This window comes from Macrobrachium nipponense, chromosome 18 (assembly GCF_015104395.2).
Source record: "Macrobrachium nipponense isolate FS-2020 chromosome 18, ASM1510439v2, whole genome shotgun sequence".
Taxonomy (NCBI): domain Eukaryota; kingdom Metazoa; phylum Arthropoda; class Malacostraca; order Decapoda; family Palaemonidae; genus Macrobrachium; species Macrobrachium nipponense.
The window spans coordinates 48,941,872-48,964,972 of NC_087211.1; the positions used below are offsets into that span (position 1 = coordinate 48,941,872).

Consider the following 23,101-nt stretch of genomic DNA (forward strand, 5'->3'; position numbering starts at 1 on the left):
GAGGCTCTGATTAGACACGGCCTGGTGCAACCAGGACGGTCCTTGGTGTCAGCCCGACGTCGGTCTATCGCATTGTCGAGTTCGGTCCGTGGAAACAAAAATTGCGATTCTAACAGGTCACGTTCCTCAAGGAAAGGCCAGCAAAGACTCGGTGTCGAGTGACCTCTCCATCCTAGACAAAGCCGTGCCCCTCCTAAGCAGAAGATGATTAGCCCATAAATTGGCACCGAGGTGAGCCAAATAAGAAAACGCCTTGCCCCCGGATTGCAAAAGACTGGCAAGCGAGGTGGCACTCACCAACCCATCAGGGACCTGTCAGAAGCTATCTTGGCAATCACCACAGACCAGAGGTCAGCCAGAAAACCGTCTGCAAACATGGAGGCCGCCGTAGATTCCAAGGCTAAGGCGTCTTGCAGAGATAAGGACGAAGCCACTGACCTCACCTGTATGAAGCCACTGACCTCACCTGTTCCAAAGTCAAACCCGGCTTCAGGCGAATGACGTCTGAGTTAAGGTGGCGTGACAACAAAAATGCAGAGCTCGTAAGCATAGTACTTCCTATGTCTTGTGAGAGTTGGGGGTAGGAGTTTGGTAGAGGCTCTAGAGCGAAGCAAACCGTCCCGGTCAGAAACAGAGGCGTTAACCTTCTGCAGACCAAACTGAACGTGCCCGACAACGGCAGCTGGAGAGTATTTGGGGTCCTGAGCAGCTCCCACCAAGGCTTCCAAGCAAGGAGTGTAGGACGACCGATCCCGAGTCCTACTCTCCAAATTGTTGAGCCCACGAATGAGATCAACAACCTCTGAAAAGGAAGACAGAAACTCCTGCGTGTCCCCTTCTTCCTGCTCTGGCATCGGCGACCGACAACGAGAAGGATGTATAGCCTCCTCTAACGCATTTTCTTCACCAAAATTCACAGAAGGGTTAGTAGGCAAACAGTTTGAAATCTCTACTAGCCTATCTGGGCTGGGCCCAAGCGTCAGCCTCCGAGACAGACCAACTGAAACATTAGGCACATCACTTACCTCAACAGGTGACTCCAGACAGCCATGATCAGACAAGGGCGTGGCGGCCGTACGTACGTGAGATGGGGGGGAAACTCGAGCACTCAAGATTGACGGAGAATCCCTTATAGTGGAAGACTTGGAAGCAAGCAAACACTCTGGCTGTACCACCTCTGTGCTCAGTACCTTCGACCTCTTGACAGGAGACTTCAGGTCTTTACGGCGATGAATAGGCCTGGGAGAAGAAGGAGCACTACCATCACGTGCACAGACGGGGGAGGTTGCAACATGCTCACGATGTGTAAGGACAGGGTGGGGTGGTTGCACATACGAGGTTCGGCGGCGAAGCAACCCTGCAGAACACACATCACTAAACACTGCCCGAAACCACAGCACTCTTGGGGTTCCCAGTGCTGTTCCTCTCCCTCGGCGCGAAGGAAGGGCCAGGTCCTTAGCCTTCCAATGCCTAATACACCCACGAGGCGATATAGGAGAGGGAGACAGCACCAGCTTCTTATGAGCACTCTTCTCGGAAGGCGGGGACAAAGCAACGCGTTTCCTACCAGTCCTCCCAACTGATAAGGCAGCCAACTTCACATCTGAAATAGAGTCCAGCCTCTGAAGCACCGCCTGGCATATGACTCGGACTGATGTGCCAGAGAAGGCTCCGAAGACAAAGGAAGGAGATGTTTTCGAACTGGGCGGCAGAGATGATGTCACGGCTAAGAGAGGCGGCTCCTCGGAGGCGACTGGAAGATATGTGATGAGAGTGACGTCACAAGCGGTGGTAACGTCACGACCTCCTCTCTTAGCGAGGGGGAAAAAGACGCCACTGGCAGAGGAATACACAAAGATGGGCCACGTGACGACAACAACGGGGCTGACGCCGCAGCATCACTCCGAGACAAGGCGGCAGCAGTCACTGGCGGAGCAATACAAGATGGCCAACTGCTTCCCTCCTGTGAGACGAGGCCTGGAGGGGGGGGGGGGGGGGGATAGGGCTGGCTGGACTGGGGAGGGGGTGTGTGAGCCTCCTCAAAATGCGCTAGCAACCCCTCCAAGGATGGGGTACCCCCTAGCCCAAGCGTCTTCCAAATCGCCGCCATTTTAGACGCCTACGACTCTGGAAGAGAAGAGAATGATGAAAAAACCTCACCCTTCTCGGGAACTGAAAAAACTCCCGAAGAAGAGGGGGCTACATTACAAATAATACCCTGGCGACCTCCCGATACTTCCATCGACGAATCAATGGAAGAAAAGGAAGGAGAAGCAGAGGCAACGCTACTATGGGGGTTGACTACTGCGGAAGACGAAACATCGGGAATAGGAGTAAAGTCCTCCCAAGAAGGAAGAGTGGAGACTCTCCGACGTTCCCTCTTACCATAAAACTTCCTCCACTGCTCCAAAGGCCATGCCCGGCATTACCGTACAGGGATTCGAATTGTACAAAAATTGGAACGACACCTACTGCAAGTGATGTGAGGGTCCGTCGCTGATGAAGCCAAGAAACGAGAAAACGGGAATCCAGGAATTCCAGGGCAACAATGCTGATGTCGAGAAGGAGCAGAAGCCATAATATAGGTAAAAACACACACAAACACACACGGGAACGAAACGGGCAAAAACCAGGAAAAAGGCCAACTCTCGTCCCAAAGTGGTAAAGAAAGACTGGCGTAGATGTTCGGCGTTTGACCACTCTTCACCCGATCTACGCATGCGTTGCCAAATACCACAAGATTCCTTGCTTTCATCTACTTTTTACTGGAACCAGCTGGGCGATAGAAATTATCCTATTGTTAAGACAGAGGGTTTGTTCGCGTATGAACAACAAAAAGTTAACTTGGCCTCTTCCAGGCTAAACCTGTCTATATCAAATTAAGCTGCCTAACATGACAGAGATATCCCAACCAAAGAGGATAAATTTGCCTGCATAAAGCCTACTCAGCTGATAGTGCTAATAAAAAGTGTTTTATAGTAAATACTTCAATGGATGTGATTTCAGGAGCTCAAAATGATCTACAGATAAAATTTAAGAACATCTAAATTGCAGAGAGAATTTGATATTGGGAGGAGACGATTGAGCGTCTCCAATCTGTTACGTGTGGCGTGTGGAAGTTAGTGGAACCTCACGGAATTTGATAGTTTGAGTTGACTTTTCATGAAAAGAAGAATAAGAGATCTATTGTGAAAGTTGGAAAGTCCGAATGTCATTTCCTCTGAAGCAATACTTTTCCTTATTACAGTAGATAAAGGAGGAAGGCACAGGCATCTGAACTGGGCCAACTTGAAGAAACTCATCCATTGCTCATGCCAGAGGACCTTCAGAGAGAGAGTAATATGCTCATTGCCTATCCATCTGCATACTAATGAGTTTACATTCGAGCACATCCTACCAATTCCACAAGAGCTGTGTGATTCGCGCAGATGTAATAGCCACTCTGCGGGCAGAACCTGTCCTTCATGAATCCTCAGTCATCAAAACAATGAACTAGAGAACCAATACTATGCTATTCATTTTCCCCAAAACAAGTAGCTTTGCACTATGAGTTTCTAACCAGGTGTTTGCATTATAGAAACTCTTTCATGAGGCCAAGAGTTCAAGCTCTTGGGGATAAACCTACACGAATTGTCAATAGTCTTTTCACCACCCTACCGTCTCTAAACTGTAAGTCAATGTCACAACACTTGTCATAACTCTTCATTTGGTGTTATAAGATAAACGGGAAAAAACAACAAAACCTTTCTGTAGGTTCAAGAATAAAGTTACCGACTCATAGTTTCAGCGTCCCTTCTACAGAACTAGGTGACAATGATGGTCCTGGATTTACTCAAAGTTTAATGAAGTTTGATGTTTACTGTAAGTTTCAATCTGTTATACTGAGACACACTGTAATTGTGCCTGATTATTCTGACAAATTCTCCAGTGAGGCCATCGAAGCTTCCTGAAGGGGTAAAATTCCTTGAAAAGAAGAAAAAAGTACATATCCCTCTTCCAACAGAAAAGCCTGCAAATTGTGAGACTACCATCACCCCCTGGATGGACTGAGGATGAGTTAGGGAAGCCTAATGAAAATCATAATACAAAGAGGCTGAGTTGGATGAAGCAACAGATCCTTGGTCTTTGGAATACTGTCGACAGAGTTGGCCAACTTGAACCAGTCAACTCAGCAGAACAGATTTCTTGTTCGTACAGTACATCAACATCCCCATACCGGCAACAAATTCCTTGTGAGTACTTGAGGCACTGTACAGTACACAAGCCAAAACAAAGCACCTTGAACAGGAATACCTTCTCAACCAATACACATCGAAAAAACTTGCATAACTGAGGATCTATTGGTATTATGAAACTGCATCCTGTATGTCCACAGTCATCCGACTGGTCCTTTGGAAAGTCACGAAAACCAAGGTAGAAAAAACTATGAAGAATGGGGACAGACGCAAAAAGTTACTGAGTCTCAATATATCCAACACAGGGTGCAAAACTCCAGTTGCTTATGCCACTAATAAAAGTCATAGGTAAAATCCAAGTGAATTGCTGACATCTGCTACAATGCATTCTTCTCTAATTACAACCTTCTACTGGGCAACAAGCTACTTCTGCTGGAGATGACACAAAGGAACAGCTATAGGAGACAATTCCTGTGGAAGGGGAACCCAACAGGAATCATAAATCTCTACAGTACCTCCACCACCTAAGGTTCTTGCTCCAAAGTCTTCCTAAGCATGCCAGAAGGGCAGCAACTGGCCCTTACCAGGACCTGAGGGTTGAACCAATTCCTGAAAGTTATAAAAGGACTGTGAGAAAGAGGTAAGACTTTGTACCAATATATCCTCCCTTATCACCTTAAAAAGTCACACTCAAAAGGCGATCTGAAGGATAGACCAAAACAGCTGTAACAGTTCTCACTTCTTCAATTACTTTCATAACCTCAATCTTGTTTGAATTGCTTGTAACTTCCTCTTCTTGAAAACAATTTTGCAAGTTTTTTAAGTTTCTCTTCTTCACCCATGATCATTAGTTTATTACCTATAAGCATCAACCATTTCACTCCATTCATGATCCATTTCTTATGATCATTTTTCACTTATATCTGTTCATTCCCTAACTTCTCACAGCTTCATAAATTTATCCAGATCCCCTTCAGTTTTCAAGTAAGCTCCAGACTCTCATGAAGGCAAGGCGCCAGTAGGTATTTCTGTGAACACCCATGCTGGCTACTCCTTCATTCTATAAGGAACTATAAAACTGTCACTAAGCCAACTTCTGAATGTATCAACTGAAACTGTCCCAACAACTCCTGACTCACTTCATCCATCAAAGCCTAAAAAGTACAAGTGAAAGGTATCCGTGGGTAAGGAAAAAAATTTATGTCTTCATCATATACATTCTGAGAATATACTTGGTACCTCCTTGTCCCTAACGTATACAGCAAGAATAGCTAGTCTTTGCAACCTGTTTAACAATGGGCTCAAAGACCCTGATCTGTTAATGTTGAGTGGCCAGATCACAGATGTTCCCATGTTATCCTGCGGGACTATCATGCATTTTCCATGACTGGAAAAATGCAAACTAGATCTTACTTCATAAATGCAGATCTCAAGGAGAGGTAGGCCCTATTTATAATTTTCTTTATACCCTTATGATAGTCCTTTTCAGTTATTGCATCATAAAAATCCAAGAAGGAATATTAACAAAACATGGACATTTTAATCTGCAGGCTCTATTTGTTCAAGGATAATAATGACAAGCTCTAACTGGGCAGAGGCAACTCTAGTTTAAGAACCTGGAAAAATCCTTGTTTATAACCCTGCTAATATCATACTAAGAGGCACTCCTAGATGCCTATAGGTCTCACCCAAAGGATTTGTTCTTAAATGACGAATGAAAAAAGCTGAGCACCTACAACAGGAGGTAGTGCCCAAAGAAAATAGATAAAGTGAAAGATTGAAAGCAAAGGAACACAGTTAAGAACCTCTAATACTGTACAGTGTGTGCCTTGCCTGAAAGCAACAATTCTTATACAGAAATCATTATTATCAATATTATTATTATTATTATTACCATTAATAATAAAGAATTTAACCATACAACTGGGTTAGATAATTCTTGTACCATAATAGATACCTGGCTTTTGTAGAATAGTGGGTTTGTACTTTAACTGATTGCATGGTAGTGAACCATACCATCTCGCATAAATGAATGCTTGTTCCATTACAGAACATGTCATAAAAGTGAGGCAAAATATAAATACAATAAAGTAATTCACACAGATGAAAATGTGTAAGAGTAGTGAAACAGAACACTGAAAAGAACCTCACATAAAAAAAAAGCTCAAACATGCAACTAGGAAAGGCAAAAGCAAGCAAAGGCTAAAAGTCTAATTCAAAACTTACCTAGCAATCACAGGGTGGAAACTCAAAGAAACCTGAACTAAAGATATCCACAAAATTAGCAGGTGTCAAATTATTGGGCAGTTTTGACCTGTGGTCAGATATTAAAGCTTTAAAAATGTAATGCAAAAGAATATTAATTCATCCATATAGTAACCTTTAGCTTTACACTAGCATAATCCACGGTAGCAAAATTATTATTATTATTATTATTATTGAAAAAGAAACCCACAAATTCAATTTGTAACTTGTTTACTTCTAAGTATTTACATTTAGTTTTACTCCACACTCGAGTACTTTCAGGCCCTTCGTGGCCCATTCTCAAGAGATGTTGGGATGTTAGCCTGGGTCAAGGCCCAGCAGTCTTCTGGAACTTCTTCTCGTTGTGCTGTCATTTATGCGATGGCTGTTCTGGTTTTCTTGAGAGTTGCCAATCCCCTCTTGTCGCTCTGATATCCTGAGCTGATGGTCAATGGGATTCACACTTGTGGTAAGGGTGTGGTCACCGTAAGTCTGTTGGGCAGGAAACCTAATCTCCAGGTCAGCAGGGTCAATCTTAGCTTCTTTTAATATCAAAGCTCGGATTATGGGATCTTCTGAGGTAAAACCTTTGTTTCCTTCAATTACTTTGATCTCTCTGATAAGCGCACCTTCTACTACCCTCCTGTGGACTAATTTTGTTGCTTTTGTATATAAGCCTACTGTTTTTGAAATACCATCCTATGGTCATTTTCCCAACAATGTCTAGCTATGGCACTCATGAGAGTTAAGCTGTAACTGCCCTTCTATGTTCTTGGACTCTAGTCCTTATTCCCCTACCTGATTCCCCACATATCTGTCTCCACAATTATTGCAATTGATTATGTATACCCCCGCTACAATCATCTGTATTACTGTCTTTTCTCCTTCCAATTTATTTTTACATACTTTGTTTTTTAAGGTATTATCAAAGGTATATACAAATTTATATTGACTTTCTCTCAGGGGAGTGCCTATAGCTAGACATTGTTGGGAAAATGACCATAGGATGGATTTCAAAAACAGTAGGCTTATATACAAAAGCAACAAAATAGTCACAGGAGGGTAGTAGAAGGTGCGCTTATCAGAGGATCAAAGTAATTGAAGGAAACAAAGGTTTTACCTCAGAAGATCCCATAAGCCGAGCTTTGATATTAAAAGAAGCTAAGATTGACCCTGCTGACCTGGAGATTAGGTTTCCTGCCCAACAGACTTAACGGTGACCACACCCTTACCACAAGTGTGAATCCCATTGACCATCAGCTCAGGATATCAGAGCGACAAGAGGGGATTGGCAACTCTCCAAGAAAACCAGAACAGCCATCGCATAATGACAGCACAACGAGAAGAAGTTCAGAAGACTGCTGGGCCTTGACCCAGGCTACATCCCAACATCTCTTGAGAATGGGCCACAGAAGGGCCTGAAAGTACTCGAGTGTGGAGTAAAACTAAATGTAAATACTTAGAAGTAAACAAGTTACAAATTGAATTTGTGGGTTTCTTTTTCAATCTTCAGAAGAAAACTGAAAGAAGTTTTTGTTTGGTTCATTATTATTATTATTATAAAGGACGAGTTTATCCAGACCTCTGACCAAAACAACGGCTCTTCTTGGGATGGTTATGGTAGCAAAACTTTAAGACATATTCCCATGGGAGAAGAAGAGTTCCAGCTTCTGCATGTCTTTGCATGCATCCAGTCATCAAATAGCTCCAAAAGTGAACTGATCATTATCTAAGTACAGTAAGGTAATCTTTTGGTAGCAAATAGGGAGGTGGGTAATCTTTTGTTAAAGTAAAATAAATTTCATTTTTCAAAATTATACTGTTCAAGACACACAACTTGTCGACAGTCACTTATGAGTGACGAGTCACTTAGGTGGGGTGGCTTCAGTTCCCAAATTTCCTTTAGCAAGAAAGTACTTAATGACTTAATGAACAAGTACTGCACCATTGCCATGGTTATCTAGTTTATTTACTGGTTATTATTTATTCAAATAAAAGCATCGGTTACTTGAAAGTGCAGTCCAATACAAGTCTTGGACTAAGAAGGTGTCACGACGGGAGACTTAAAGCCTTGTTACGAAGGTCACAGTTCGTTTGTATTTACTTTTGGTTAACCATCTGCAGGAACATTAAATTAAGGTACAGATCCTGATACTCACAAAAGATCTATGCCTAGGGGTCACAGACGGATGGCTCAAAAGATATGAGGATGATTAGTAGGATAAGTCTGCCCCTTCACCCTTCCTTTTTTTTTATTTAAGCTACAACACAACTTAGCCACCAGCTACTACTGAGACAAGAGACTATAAATCCACAGCTCTGTGTTAGAGGAGCCCTTCAATAGAATCTAATGCAAAGGGGAACTCCACAGTCAAATTAATACTGTACTGAGTCCACTGTCTCACAAGTTCTTTAACTCGCAGAATGCACAATTAATCACAAAAAACCTATAATTTTTTCTCCTGGAATATTTTTCTTGGAAAATGCCAGTTCCCTCTATACTTGCTGTGTTTTCTATGGAGTAAGCATAGTTAGGTTAAACTAACCAATAATAATAATAATTTAATCCATACAAAACTGATGCTGAGATTCAGTGAGTAACTTATATTTTAAGGTGAAAAAAATCCTGGTCATGTCATGTCATAAAAGCAAGACAGCCTGAGCTGTAACCTGGAAAACAGAAGTGAGGAATGAATTTGAGGATGCAGATATTTGGGAAAACAGAAGTGAAGAATGAGTTTTAGATTAGAGAAATTGGGGAAAACAAAAGTGGGGAAAGATTTCCAGAGTATGGCTGAGGTTAGGAAGAAACATTCACCTAACCAATCAATTTGAAGACTATTGATCTTGACACACTATAAATGAATGTAGTGACATAGACGTTACATGGTCTGCCATGAAAAAGAGGGTGCTCCTTTTTGCCTTCATCTTAGTTACAACAATGGGTGAAAGTCAAGAAAACCTCAAATAGTAAAGGAAACTAACAAAAATAAGATTAACTTGGGATCATGGGTAACTTAAAACAAAAACAGCTCTAAAAAAGGGGTTCTTGCACGAGTCCCAATTCAGGCAGTTTCACCACAGCCATAAGCAGGGACCTTCTAGCCCTGAGGTGATCCAAGAAACCCAATAACAAAGAATCTTTTCTCTGGCAGCTATACAAAAGATTGCCATACACTTTCGACATACCACAGAGAACACCACTAAAGTGCAACAAATGCTGTAATTTGTGAAGTCATGGTGCTTCTTATGGTAGTTTTATAGAGTCAACAAGCAGAAACCAGCAACCATAAAGGATCTTTTTCTCAAGACAGGTGCCCTGTTAGCCAATTAATATTCATATGGCAACAAAGAGAGAAGTGGTTACTTTCTAGTTACAGAGTCTGACTGACCTACAGAAAACTCAAATTCAGCCTGAAGGAAGATGTCTTGATATGCTATCAGCACATTCCAGTATATACTGTACTTCTTGAGTCATTATACCATGGAAAAGGAAACCAAGAGATTTATATAAGAAAAGATAACCATTATAACAGAGAAGGGTGGGTGGAAAGACTTAGAAGTTTTGGTTCAACAGAAAAATTAATGATGCTTGAATCACAGAATTCAAATTTGAACACTTCAAATTGGAGACGACAGCTGTTTACAGTACTATGTCAATTTGTTTTTACATCAATACCAAGACATCATGAGAACCTCATGCATCAGAAACTCAAGGGATGAAATTGCATGATTGTCATTAAATGTAATCAGAATCACACAAAGTTAACCCAGCACACCAAAGAATACATGGCACAAAATCCAATTATCAGAGACCAAGGATAAAATAACTAACTGGTGTGGAAAGTGAAACAATGGACTCTCCTCTTAACTATTAGTCCATCAGCTTCAAGTGACCCACAGAGTTATCAGTGCATACCCATCATTAAAACTAAACAAAAAATAAATTTAGTTTCTTATATGGATGAAAATTCAGGCAGAGTACATTACAGATGACAAGCAAAAACTGTATTCACTTGGCAAAAAGCCCTATACAGGATGTTGTCAGAATTTTACTAAAAACAATTTGTTCATAGGAAAAACAGTGTTCCATATCAAACAGTAGCTACAATACTTACAATATTTTTGTCTCCATATCAAACAGTAGCTACAATACTTCCAATATTTTTTGTCTATGTAGAAAACAGCAGACTTGAAGTGCCTTCATACATTGGTATGACAACACTAAATTATTTAACTATAAGTTCAAGATTCCACGAAGTAAATTAAAAATATAATTTACTTACTAAAAGCAGAGCAGGAAAAGATTGGAATCAGCATCAAAGCCAAACCCTACATTTTAAGTTGAAATTTGGTTAACTTTACAGTAAATTTTCTCCAATTTTCAGTTACTGAATTTGTTTGAAAATAGCTTTCATTTGAAAAATCTGTGTAGCCTAAAGTTGTGAAACCATATGGATATATATTATGGCAATTTTCTAATAAGATACCTACAACTTACCACAATACATGACTATTTGTTCTTTATATAGTAAATATGCATACATACTAATTCAAAAATCATAGAGTACTATTGTGCTGATTTTTTTTGTGCAGATTCTTGGCATGCAATGTTTAAACAAAATAACAGCACACTTGACTTTCAACAGCAAACAATAAAAAACACAACAACATAAATAAGCTGAAATTACTTTGAAGCTCGTTTGAGCATCAGCAATAATCACTATATCATGGATCAGCAACAGTAGAAATGAAGAAGTATGGGGAAGACTTTTTGGTATTAACCCTTACTGACAGCAAAATAGAGACACATGAAATGACTGTACAGTACTTGGATAGAAATGAGGAAAATGCAATTAGTACTCATTAGTAGTACCTCATGCTGTGCAACTTAAGACAACACCAGTAAAAAAATCCAAAATATCTGAAACTACTTCAATGACTTTTTATACTAAACTATCCTTTTACAAAAGCTTATATCTCACAAATATCAAGTATGGTAAATCAGTCATAATATTGAGCATCTTGCTGAACACCTAAGGGGTATAAGTATCCTGTACTGGGCAACGTGTTAATTAAGCAAATTTGTGATATGTTTACCCTATCATACTCAAACTTAATGTATTCATATTTTAAAAAATACTGTATCTAATATTTCAAAAATACTGTATCTACATAACAAATTCTTCATTAATAATAATTTCCAATTTAAGTCCTTTAGTTATAATTACTGTACCTCAAGTTTTGTGGTCAATTTTTTTGTACCTTGCTTTTTATACAGCATCAAAATAGTTACTTGAACTCACTGAATTGTTTAAAGAACTTGAACTTGCTCAATTACATATATGAATTTTTGACAATCTACAAAAAAAATTAAGCTGCCATTACACTATGAAAAATATTTTGGGAACCTTAATTTGCACCAATTTCTATGAAGCAAAGATGACTATTTTTGTCTTGTATGTACTGTATTAAACTAAAATCTGATGACAACTAAAGCAACACACATAATAGAATCATAATACTGGTATGTATAGTGTTCCAGATAAAAGCAGACACGTAGTTACTAAGAACAAAAACAGGTAAAATGGTTTTGTCCCAAGACAGTACTTTTTGTATCAGAATAGATTTTTGAGTATTTAATTTTTCATATTACACTACTGCATTTGTGTAATGGGATTTAAAATATTCCAAATTGCCAAAAATTATACAGTATTTCATTGCATGGTTCTCCTGCTGAACTCTGTTATAGGATATCACATTAGCTTTTGTTTACATCTGAGGATCTTTCACATGTCACCAAAACCAGTTGCTCATAGCCCATAGGTTAAACTTATTATGCTTGTGAGGCATACTATGAATCTCTTTGACCTTTCTTTCTTCTTCTAAAATCTTGCCTTTATACCAACAAATATAGTATTCATGAAAGGTTAATTTGATTGGCCAGGCAAATGAATTTAAGAAAGTTTACACGCTTCAGTGAAATTTTTATAATCATATGATATTTTCCATGAAAATCTTATTTTTGAGCAATAACTAAAATCTATAAATAAAAACGGCTACTTGACAATATATTAAAAAAAAATAAATAAATAAATAAATAACCTAAAGTCCTAAGATTAACAGTTTTTATAAAAACTACAGCTAAGGCACATGATTTCAGGGAGTTGAGCAAGGACTGATCTATTCCAAACAAACAGACAATGATTTACATGAACCACAAAACAAGAAATGGAATATTTACAGGGGCACTGGGAGGGTGATACACCTAACACATTAACAAGTTTCTTAAAGACCACCTCAATATTATGATCAATTTATACATACAGATAATCAAGAGATACTGTAGGAGCTTTTGTTAAATCATGCTTTTTAATGCATGTGAACATATATGTACTGCAACAAAGCCACAATGTAAATTAATATGATAATGCTTATTTTGCACCTCTAAGAACTGTCTATTGAAAGCATATTTGCACAATATATCACCACTTTAAAAATATATACTCTATTTGCAATTTTGACTGACTTTACTTTTGGCAAATCTTATGAGAAAAATCTACACAACTTGACCCCATAAAACTCAAACAGTTGTTACTTCTGCTGATACCTTGAGGCTTCAGTGCGTGCATGAGTGTCAGCAGCATCTACAGGACTTTGAGGTAATTGAACATACAATTCATGAGCTGGGGGTGCAGACGGTTGTGGAGGCGCCACCGAAGGACCGTTCAAAGCTTCAATAAGTGATACATGTTCATATCCCGGGTGGAATGTTGTCTCCATTCTGAAACAACCAAATTTCTACTGCAACAAAGCTAAAATATAAAATTACTAAAGAAAAACTCAAGCAAATGTGTCAGTTGTATATTAATTTTAACAAAACCATTGCTGTAATAAATTTCTGAAAATAATTATATTTAATATATTAAAAAAAAACTGAATCTTCAGGAAATTTGCATTTTCCTAGGTATTCAAACCAAAGTTTTTTGTATGGAGTCTTCAGTGCACATGTGCAAAAATGACAAATATTTTATTAATTTGTATTTTTCATAGCTAACAAACCTTCGGTCTTAATGATAGGATAATCTTCTAGCACCAGCTGGAAACTGGTTAAAAAACAATCATAGATTGTAATGCAAGGAATCTGTGGTATCTGGCAACTCATGGTATATAAGGTGGAACCTGGTCACCGACTGGGCATGAAACCTTGACAAAGGTACGCCATAGTGAAGATGGGAGCTTAAGTGGGGCAATAACCACACTGCCCTTATCTGGTCACTGTTTCCCTTTTGGCCAACAAAGGCAAAATAGGATGGTTGAGGTGGGTCAAACTTACAAAAGGCTTTGGTTTATGCACTCCAGAATAAAAACAAATTATTCTAAAAATCTGCTAAGCGGCTGCAAACCATTGCCTTTTATCATTATTAATAATAATATATTATTTTTTTTTCTATCACAGTTATCCTATTCGATTGGGTGGTTTTTACAGTGTGGGGTTCCGGGTTGCATCCTGCCTCCTCAAGACCATCACATTTCTTACTATGTATGCTGTTTCAGGGAGCACACTCTTCTCCATGAGTCCTGGAGCTACTTCAGCATCTAATTTTTTCCTGAATTCATTTCAGGGATCTTGAGATTGTGCCTAGTGTCCCTATGATTATGGGTACAATTTCCCATTGGCATATCCCATATCCTTCTTATTTCTATTTTTCAGGTCTTGAAATATCATTTTTAAAATTCTTCTTTCTTTTCATCTACTATGGCATCCCATGGTATTGTGACATCAATGAATGATGCTTCTTCTTGATTTTGTTAGCCAATGTCACGTCTGATCTATTAGTATGTATCACCCTATCTGTTCTGATACCCCCCCGGGCTTTGCCTGATGGTTTTCTATCAGTCCCTCAGGTTGGTGCTCCTACCACTTAAAACTGTAACGTAGCTGGTGTTTCTTGCACAAGCTCCAGTGGAGGGCTCCTGCTACTGTATCTGCCTCTTTTTATACTGGTTCTGTGAAATTGCCAGTCATTTGCTTGCTATGTGGTTTATGGTCTCGTTTTTCATATTGCACTTCCTGCATATGGGTGAGATGTTATTTCCAGCTATCGTTCTTTGAAAATATCTGTTCTTAGGGACTGATCTTGGGCCACTGTTAGCATTCCTTCTGTTTCCCACATTGAGTTCTCACCTCTGAAGCCATTGCCACATTTCATTACTGGCCAGTTCTTTAGTCTGTCTCATGTACTGTCTGTGCATTGGTTTGTTGTGCCATTCTTCTATTCTGTTTGTCATTCTCAAGTCTATATTTATTTCTGGGTCTTCATCTACTTTTATCAGTCCTTCTTTCCATGCACTCCTAAGCCACTCATTTTCACTGGTTTTCAGATATTGCCCCAGTGCTCTGCTCTCAAAGTTGATAGTAATTATTTATATATTATTTATTGAGATAACTTATTCATAGAACTTATCCCTTAAGAAGGGGGTTAGTTCCTGCAACTGACTGACATTGAATTCCAACCGGAAATGCCTGAAGCTTCTACCTGTCTTGCAAAAAGGTAGCTACAGTTAAGGGAATATCATGACGTTCTAATTCATCCTCCAAAAATTCGAGTAAATAATCTACAGGCACTTTTGTAAATAAAGAGACAACATCAACACTAACCATATTAAAATCAAAATTCAAAATAAAAAATGTTTTCAGTAATATTAATGCATAGTAGGGCGACCTTGAGAAAGAACACCCTATGCACAAGAGAGTGTTCTAGCAAGGAATGATTCAAAGAAGACCTACATCTCCCACTGGAAAACTGTATGTCGGTTTACCAGCTTAAACTCACTGTTATCAAATAATTATGTTCAGAATATGCTCTAATGTATCACTTCTCCCCACGTTAAATGAGAAAAGTGCAAACAAATCTTAAGACTAAACTAAAACTGGGTGCTCACTATATATTCATCTATATCTCATCCAATTCCAGTGCGTACTGCAGCCCAGACGCTGCTGTTATAAGTGAAAAGAATAGAAAGAGAATCCAGTAACACAATATTCACACCTCCAGAACTTATACCAGCTTTGATGTACTCAAAGAGACTGGGTGACTTACACACCATGGTGAGATGTCCTAGAAAGGTATCCAAGGACATCCCCCAGGCAGAATGAGGTAATGGGAATCTTGTGTGCACAGAGCTAACAGGCTCATCCCAGTGGAACTCCTTAAGGATATAAGAAGAAAAACTGTCCTGAGCCACCACACACACATCTAGCCACCATATCGACACATGCAGGGCTGGTGGAATGCTCATACTCAACTGGATGTGAGCCTGATAGCTTACAAGGGGATAAGGAGGTAACATTCCTCTAGGCTAAATGGGTATGCACATGAGAGGCTACCCAGCCAGAGGTAACAAAGCCACTTGGAAGTGATCTATCCCCATTCCTCTCCAAGGAAGAGGAGCATATACAAGAAGCCCAAAAGGACTTCTTATGCAAGGCCTTAGTCTTCTTTTCTTCCCCTCTGGAGGAGAGGCAGATGCAAGGAAGTGAGAATGCAGATGAGCATGAGGAAACGGAGAAAAAAAAAATAATGAAAAGGACCAGTAGGAAGAATGACTACATTTCACAATTCTTCCCCCTCTTCTCATGAACCAAGCATACCTTCCAAACCAAAAGGTTGGTCGGGGCCGGAACCAAGGACAAAGTCACGGGTGCAGCAGGACAGTATCAGCAACAGACCTAATACAAGACACAAACTTATGAGATCATTATTATTCCTCCTTTGCTAAGTCATTCAGTAATATTCAGTGTAGGCCAAACCTTTTTCAAATACTCAAGAGTCAACATTTTACTTGTTTGGGAGCATCATCATCACTGGAGAACAAAGAAACTGATGGAGGAACACTAGCCCCAGCTGTCTTGATCTTCTAAGGAAAGGGCAAAAACAGGTTCTCTGGGGTAGGAGAGCAGTCTTCCCTAGTTGTGGCAAGTTCTCTTAGCTGGCAATAGAGTGGAAGCCAGTGGAAGAAAAGATCTATAAGGAACCAGCAGCATCACTGGTGGGGTAAAACTGGCCCCTAGTCAACTTTTCCTCCAATGCCCAAACTTTTCCCACACAGAAGACAACTGTCAGCACATTCCTCGCAAAGAAAAGAACCAACACAAGACTTTCATAACAAAAGAGAACAATGCTTGTGGTGGTCTATCGAGGTGAGAAATGTGAAACAACCACACAGACGTACATGTCCCTTATACTGGCACTGTTCATGTCTTTATCCATTTGATTGAAACATGGCAGCAAAAACATAATATAAGACAAGACCACCACACATCTTAAAGAAAAAACAAAAGAAAAGAAGTACTGGCTACTCATCCAAATTCAACTGTCACACATGTGAGAAGGATGTTACGTCTGCTCTCTTATGGCAGCTGAAGGAACAAGTGACCAGATGGTGTAGATACAGAGTGGGGGTATTCCCAGACATTGAATGCCCCATCTCCACCTAAATATAGCATTGTTTTCTAAGTTCAGACAACCATTTTTGGTGCATGAGCACCAAAGACGTTATACAAAATGCAACGGTTTGTATTCTCGTAGGAAGACAATGAATTACATAGACATCACAAAAGATACACAACACTTGGTGTTAATACTAACCATACACAAAAATCTTACCTCTGGATTTGACTGTGGATTAGTGCAGGGGCCAGAGCTTTTTTGTAGAGCTTTTATCTGCAGAAGTGCTCTAAATGGGGCACGACAAATTGGACAGTTATTTGCTTGATATCTGAAAAAAGATTGACAGGTATTACTTATTTCTAAAACAACAAACACATCACAATAATAAAGTAAATGTGTTTATAAAAACTGAGACAATAAAAAGGGCACCAAATGAATATGCTCTTCATTGAAAAATGCATGAAATGAGCTGATGAAGCCTTGAACTTTCAATATCAAATCTTCCGCATCAAATAGAAGGCTTATGTTAAAGGCCTGGTATCTTATAAGATTACCAAGTAGTTAAATCAAACACCTGAACCAAAATTCTCATCCCCCATGGGGCTGGGTTATACAATTAACATCTTAATGAGAGAAAAATGATCTTAGAAAGAATCTACCTTAAATATTTAAAGACTAACATATTAAAGGCCTTTATCAAAGGACTAGCCCTTTACTGGAGAAAAACAAACTTTACATATATTACATATCTATAAATTACTTAACTAAATAAAAGGTAGTAAGGATTCTTATAATTTCCTTGAACTACTTGAGTTTAATTATCGTTATTGTATAAAATAGTTTAAGAAAGCTCTGAACCAAATTTTTACTATCATGTGTTTGTCAAAAGAATGTTCTTAAATGAGAAGTGAAAACTGGAGTAGGGTAAAGAGAGTTAGACAGCTGGGTGAGAAGACACCAATAGTAAGTTCCAAAGAACCTTCAGCAACGCTTATATAAACACTGGTGGCTGGAAAAATTGCCAGCTGTTGACTATTCTGATACGAAATGAACAGTAAACTCAAGTTTAAATCTTTATTGTAATATACACAATAGGGTTAAAATAGGGGCTCAAGCTTGCCAAAACCACCGTTCATTAGCTTCCGAAATTCCTCATTCATGAGATGGATGCTAAAGTACAGCATGCCTTGAAAGGCACAATAAGTTGGTAACCCCTTATGCAGAAGGTACTAGATAAAAGCTGTCTTCAACACAAATATACAGAAAATAGGCTGGTAACTGTCACAGCACATTCACACTGGCTGCGTATGATAAACATCAGCAAAAGAGGATGTTCTCACAATGAGTAGGTAATGACAACGGATATGAGACATATACTGTATTAACCCAATCTTGCCTCAGTCTTGTAGCCACTTCAGCTACTTACATTTATGTAAATATGTACATTCAATTTTCCTGATACAAAATTTTCTGTATACTATAGAGAAACTTTGATTCTTTATCATTAGATTCAAAAGTATCTGTATTTTTATTACCTTTCACACTCACTTGAGAATCTTTTACTAACACAGATTCTGATGATTCAGAAGTAACTGAAATGAAAGGGAGACCCACACTGGTCTGCTGATACCATGGCAGCAGTATCACTTCCAAAATCTACAAGGTTTTACACTCAGATTAGTAAAGCTACTTCCAATACTAGCAAGAACCTGGCATGGTAAGCTTCCCTGGTAAATGTAGTATTCACAAGTATTGTAATTTTTCTTATTAGTCAAGCAGAAACAATAGATATTACTGTAGATCTGAAGCTCTCAAACTGGTATTTGCAATGTTACAAGCATCAAGCTTGAAACAGCTTACATCCATTTCCAGGAAGTTACTCCAAATTATGGTGAGCAGAGCCTGACTCTCTACTTAAAGTAGAGTAACAGTAGTAAAACCAACATGAGAGGGTTTTTGAGAGGGTAGTAATTCTCCTTAGAATATGATGTTTCTGTGTACATCAACAGCATTTTAATCTTTGAAATGACACTGTGTAGATCCACATCTTTTGGCACCAAAACAGGCACGTTATGTCTTCGTATACATCATATTCTAGATTACAACTGTAAATCTTTCTTAATAATTTCATGCAATCTTCAAAAGAGAAGAAGTAAAAATACTTAAAAATACCTTAAGGAGTCTGCACAGCAATTGCACAAACAAAGATGGACGGCAGGGTAAAATCAGTGTGTCTCGTAAATCATCACACATACAAATAACACACTCCGCTCATTATCTTCTGCATCTTCTTCTGTAGATACCTATAAAGGATGAAATATTCAATTAATACTAGTATTCTGATTCTTTAAAATCTTGAATAAGACAGTCACATACAACCACAATGATATACTAATAGTTACTACACTAAACATAAGACATTTTGGAAAATTCAGTTCAACAACACCAAAACATGGTGCAGGTGTGAATCATCACAACATATGTGTGAAAAACTCATCCTGTACATATTTCCAAAATAAATCAATATTTTCAAAACACAAGACAGCCAAGTACGCATTATGAATGAATTGCTTTTGTATCAAATATAGAACACCACCATTTAATCATTTAACTAAAGAGGAATTTACCTAATCCTGCAGTCAGCAGCTCCAAACACATAAATGAAAAGAAGAGAAAACCTTCACCTGGCAGACATCCCTATTGCAGTGTGTCTCTAGTGGCAGGAGCAGAGGTAAGGTCATTCTCTGCACCTCTTCTGAAAGCAAATTCATGTTGCCTCTCCTTCCAAAATGCTCTTGTTTCACCATAATTTGTCTTGTTTCTTTCATATTTCCCAAAGAGATTTCAGCATTACTATTTAACCCATGTTAATGGTTTGTGCATGAATGCTCCCAAATTCGTTAGAATTCTATTGGGCATTTTCCTCAAGTGGCTGGCAGATCTGCATGAGTTATTGCTACTGCGCAAGTCTTTGTAAATACAACTGACTTCATTGAATAGCTGCTGTTCATTGTTACTGTCTTCTCTTGCGGTAGGATCATTTCATAGTAATCTGGGATTATACTTCATTTATTCATTTTTGGATTTTTAAATGGTTTCATCTTATATTCTAATGAAATGGATATAAAGTAGCTGTTACAGTTACTATTCCACTTCTTTACAGTTTCAGTTGTGTTTTGAGCAGTGTACAATTAACCAATTTCATTTCACTCACGTAATAATGTTTCCAGTGTCAGTATGTCTGTGGGTTTTCTCCCAGTATCATTTTGGATTCTTCCTTATTTCATTAAATTTATTCAAGTGCTTCCATAAGTTCAATGCTCATGATTTATATTATTATTATTATTATTATTATTATTACTGATTTAGCACTGGCCTTGACATTTCAGCATAGATAACTAGGCTTATTGACATATTGCTTTGCTTCATTAAAATTCAAATAAATATCTTGGCATATTTTTGCATGAGTGTCTTTTATGCATTGCATCATAACAACATCAGTATTTCCATAAATACCAAATTTGTAACTAATTTGTATTTTTCATAACTAACAAACCTGAGGTCTTAACATTAGGATTTACTAGCGCCAAGCTGGAAACCGGTAGAATTAAAATTACACTTGTGAGATCCAGGGACTAAATGGCATCTATACCAGGTCACGGGGCATGTATACCCAGAATGCCCACAGCTACCTGTGACCCATCAGTTATATTTCTAACCCAGTTTAGACTGCTAGAGGGGTGGTTCGAGGTGGGCCTTTAACTGTTAAGACCTCAGGTTTGTTAGTTATGAAAAATACAAATTAGTTACACAAATTTGGTATTTGTTCATACACGAAACAAACCTTCGGTCTTAACATTAGGATAGACTTACTATTGGAGGGAGGCAAGTCTCTACAACTGACTGGGAGTTTGCCACCTTATCCATTTCCGAATATATAGGGAAATTCTAAGAGAATGGACAATGAACCTAGGACCAAAGATATAAGCGGATCTATTGGTTTCCTCCCACTGGGTGTAGATACCATTCTACTGTTTACTCTTGTCCCTTGCGACTGGATCCACCTTCACCCCTCTTTTCCTTACTATCTCAGAGGGGGGTGTGTTGCTACTGAAAGTATATCATCAGCTAAGATAGCTTCACAGTATGGCTGACCATCTCACCTGCATCTAGTCCGTTCCAGCACATGACGTACTCTCCTTCATATTGCCCGTAGTTAAAGGAGTAGGAAGAAAGTAGAAAGAAAAAAGACCAGTCATCCCATTCATTCTACTTTCATACCTTCATCTTAGACTAGACGCAAACTGACCCGCCAGGGGCACTGGATGAACTATATCACTTGTTGGGCCGCCACCACTGACACCAAGGAAAAGGTGTCCAAGGATCTATGGGCAACATCTTTCAAATAAAATGAGGTGAAAGTTGTTTGGCGCTTCCACACGCCAGCTTTCAGAATTTTATCCACAGACATGTTCTTCTTAAATGCCAGGGAAGCACTCACACCCTGATGTCATGAGCTCTAGCTCCCACCTGGCTATCTGACCCTCTGTCTTCTGCAGTATAAGCATTTCTGATCGTCTCCCTTAGCCAAAATGATATTGTATTCTTGGACACTTCCTTCTTGTTCCGTCCTGTACTTACGAACAACCTCTGGCACCCCGGCCTGAGGTGCCTTGTTCTCTTTAAGTACTCCCTTAGTGCCCTGACGGGGCACAGGAGCATTTCAGCTTTGTCGTTGTCTACAAAGTCTGCCAACGGAAGGTATGGTAAAGGAGTCGAATCTGCCGTCTACTATTGTTGGATTTTGGGTCTTTGCCACGAATTCTGGGACAAACTCACACACCATTGATCTCCAACCTCTTGAGTGCTTTATGAGATATGAGAGGCCATGTAGCTCCCACCCTTTTGGTTGAAGCCAGGGCAATAAGAAGACTGTCTTCAGGGTCAGGCTCCTATCCGTGGACTGCCTTAGTGGTTCGTAGGGGGGTTTTGTCAGACTACTCAGTACCTTGGTCAGATCCCAATCTGGGGCTTTTAGCTCCTTTGGTGGGCCTGACTGTTCAAAGCTCCTCATCAGCATGGCCAACTCCCATGAAGACGATATGTCCACTCCTTTCATTCGTAAGACTGAGGCTAGAGCAGCCCTGTACTGAATTCAACAGCTTATTACATGGGAATAAGATATTTCAGCCAGGCTTATGTGACTGAAGAAACATTTTTATTTTTAAACTAGTACTGCTTTATCATTATAAGCACTACTCCACCATAGAAATTTTGTATGAATCCAGCTTTGCCGAGATCTTTCACTGCTGGCACCTTTCTTCATGAAGTAGCCATTAAAATACACGAAGGCGAGTTGGAAAACTTTCTTTCCCTAACCCTTTCAAGCTGATGAAATGGGGCTTGTCTGAGCCCTTGGGGAATATTTAAAAAGGTGTAAGTCCTTCTTTCCTGATGGGCTGGCTAACTTTCTTCAACTTTCCACTTACCCTAATCTTCACTCTATTCACCTCTATTTGTGCGTATTGCATCAGAGTATTGAAACACCCGCTGGTGTCAATGTTGCTGGGAGACCCAATACTCTCACTTGCCTGCTGCTGGTCCTCTACTTACTTACAGTGACATATGGTCAATTGGAAATCCTGGCTATGTCTAACACCCAGTTAAAGTAGGGGAAAGCAAAGACATTTATGCACCAGCCTCCTCTCCACCTGCTTGCCTCTGATGACTTTGAGGTCAGACAAGGATTCTCTTTGTGATGTCTGTCCATCTCAATTACAAAGTGTGTGCACAACAGAGCTTCCAGTCATGTCCAAAACACAGTACGTATCAATTTGCATGCAGGAACTCACTCCGGGTTTAGTTTAAAGTCAGCCACACACATTTAAGTTGGATGTGCCACACATCTCCCCAGCCTAGTGCACAACATGACTCCTGGAATGCCTTGCTATGTTTCAACCTTGTGTCAGTGACTTGGCTTTACAACTTCTGACACCACAACTGTGATGTCTAGCTGCTTCTTGGAAATATTTGGCATCTATTGAATGCCTTCGCATATTCCAAAAGCCATACACATCACTTGTTCATATCAACCACTACATAAAAAATTTCTATATATGTATATCTTCCTTAAAACATGATGTTCTTCCCTCTCAAAAATTGAGTTATGTATAAACAACCGAGTCTTCTAATAAAATCTAATTTGTAATACAAATCTACTATTTTAAC

General features: G+C 39.3%; 1 pseudogene; it reads right to left on the reverse strand.

Moving 5' to 3' along the window:
* The window catches only part of LOC135197025 (E3 ubiquitin-protein ligase MGRN1-like), a 99,005-nt pseudogene that overhangs the window by 65,517 nt on the left and 10,387 nt on the right, over positions 1–23,101 (reverse strand).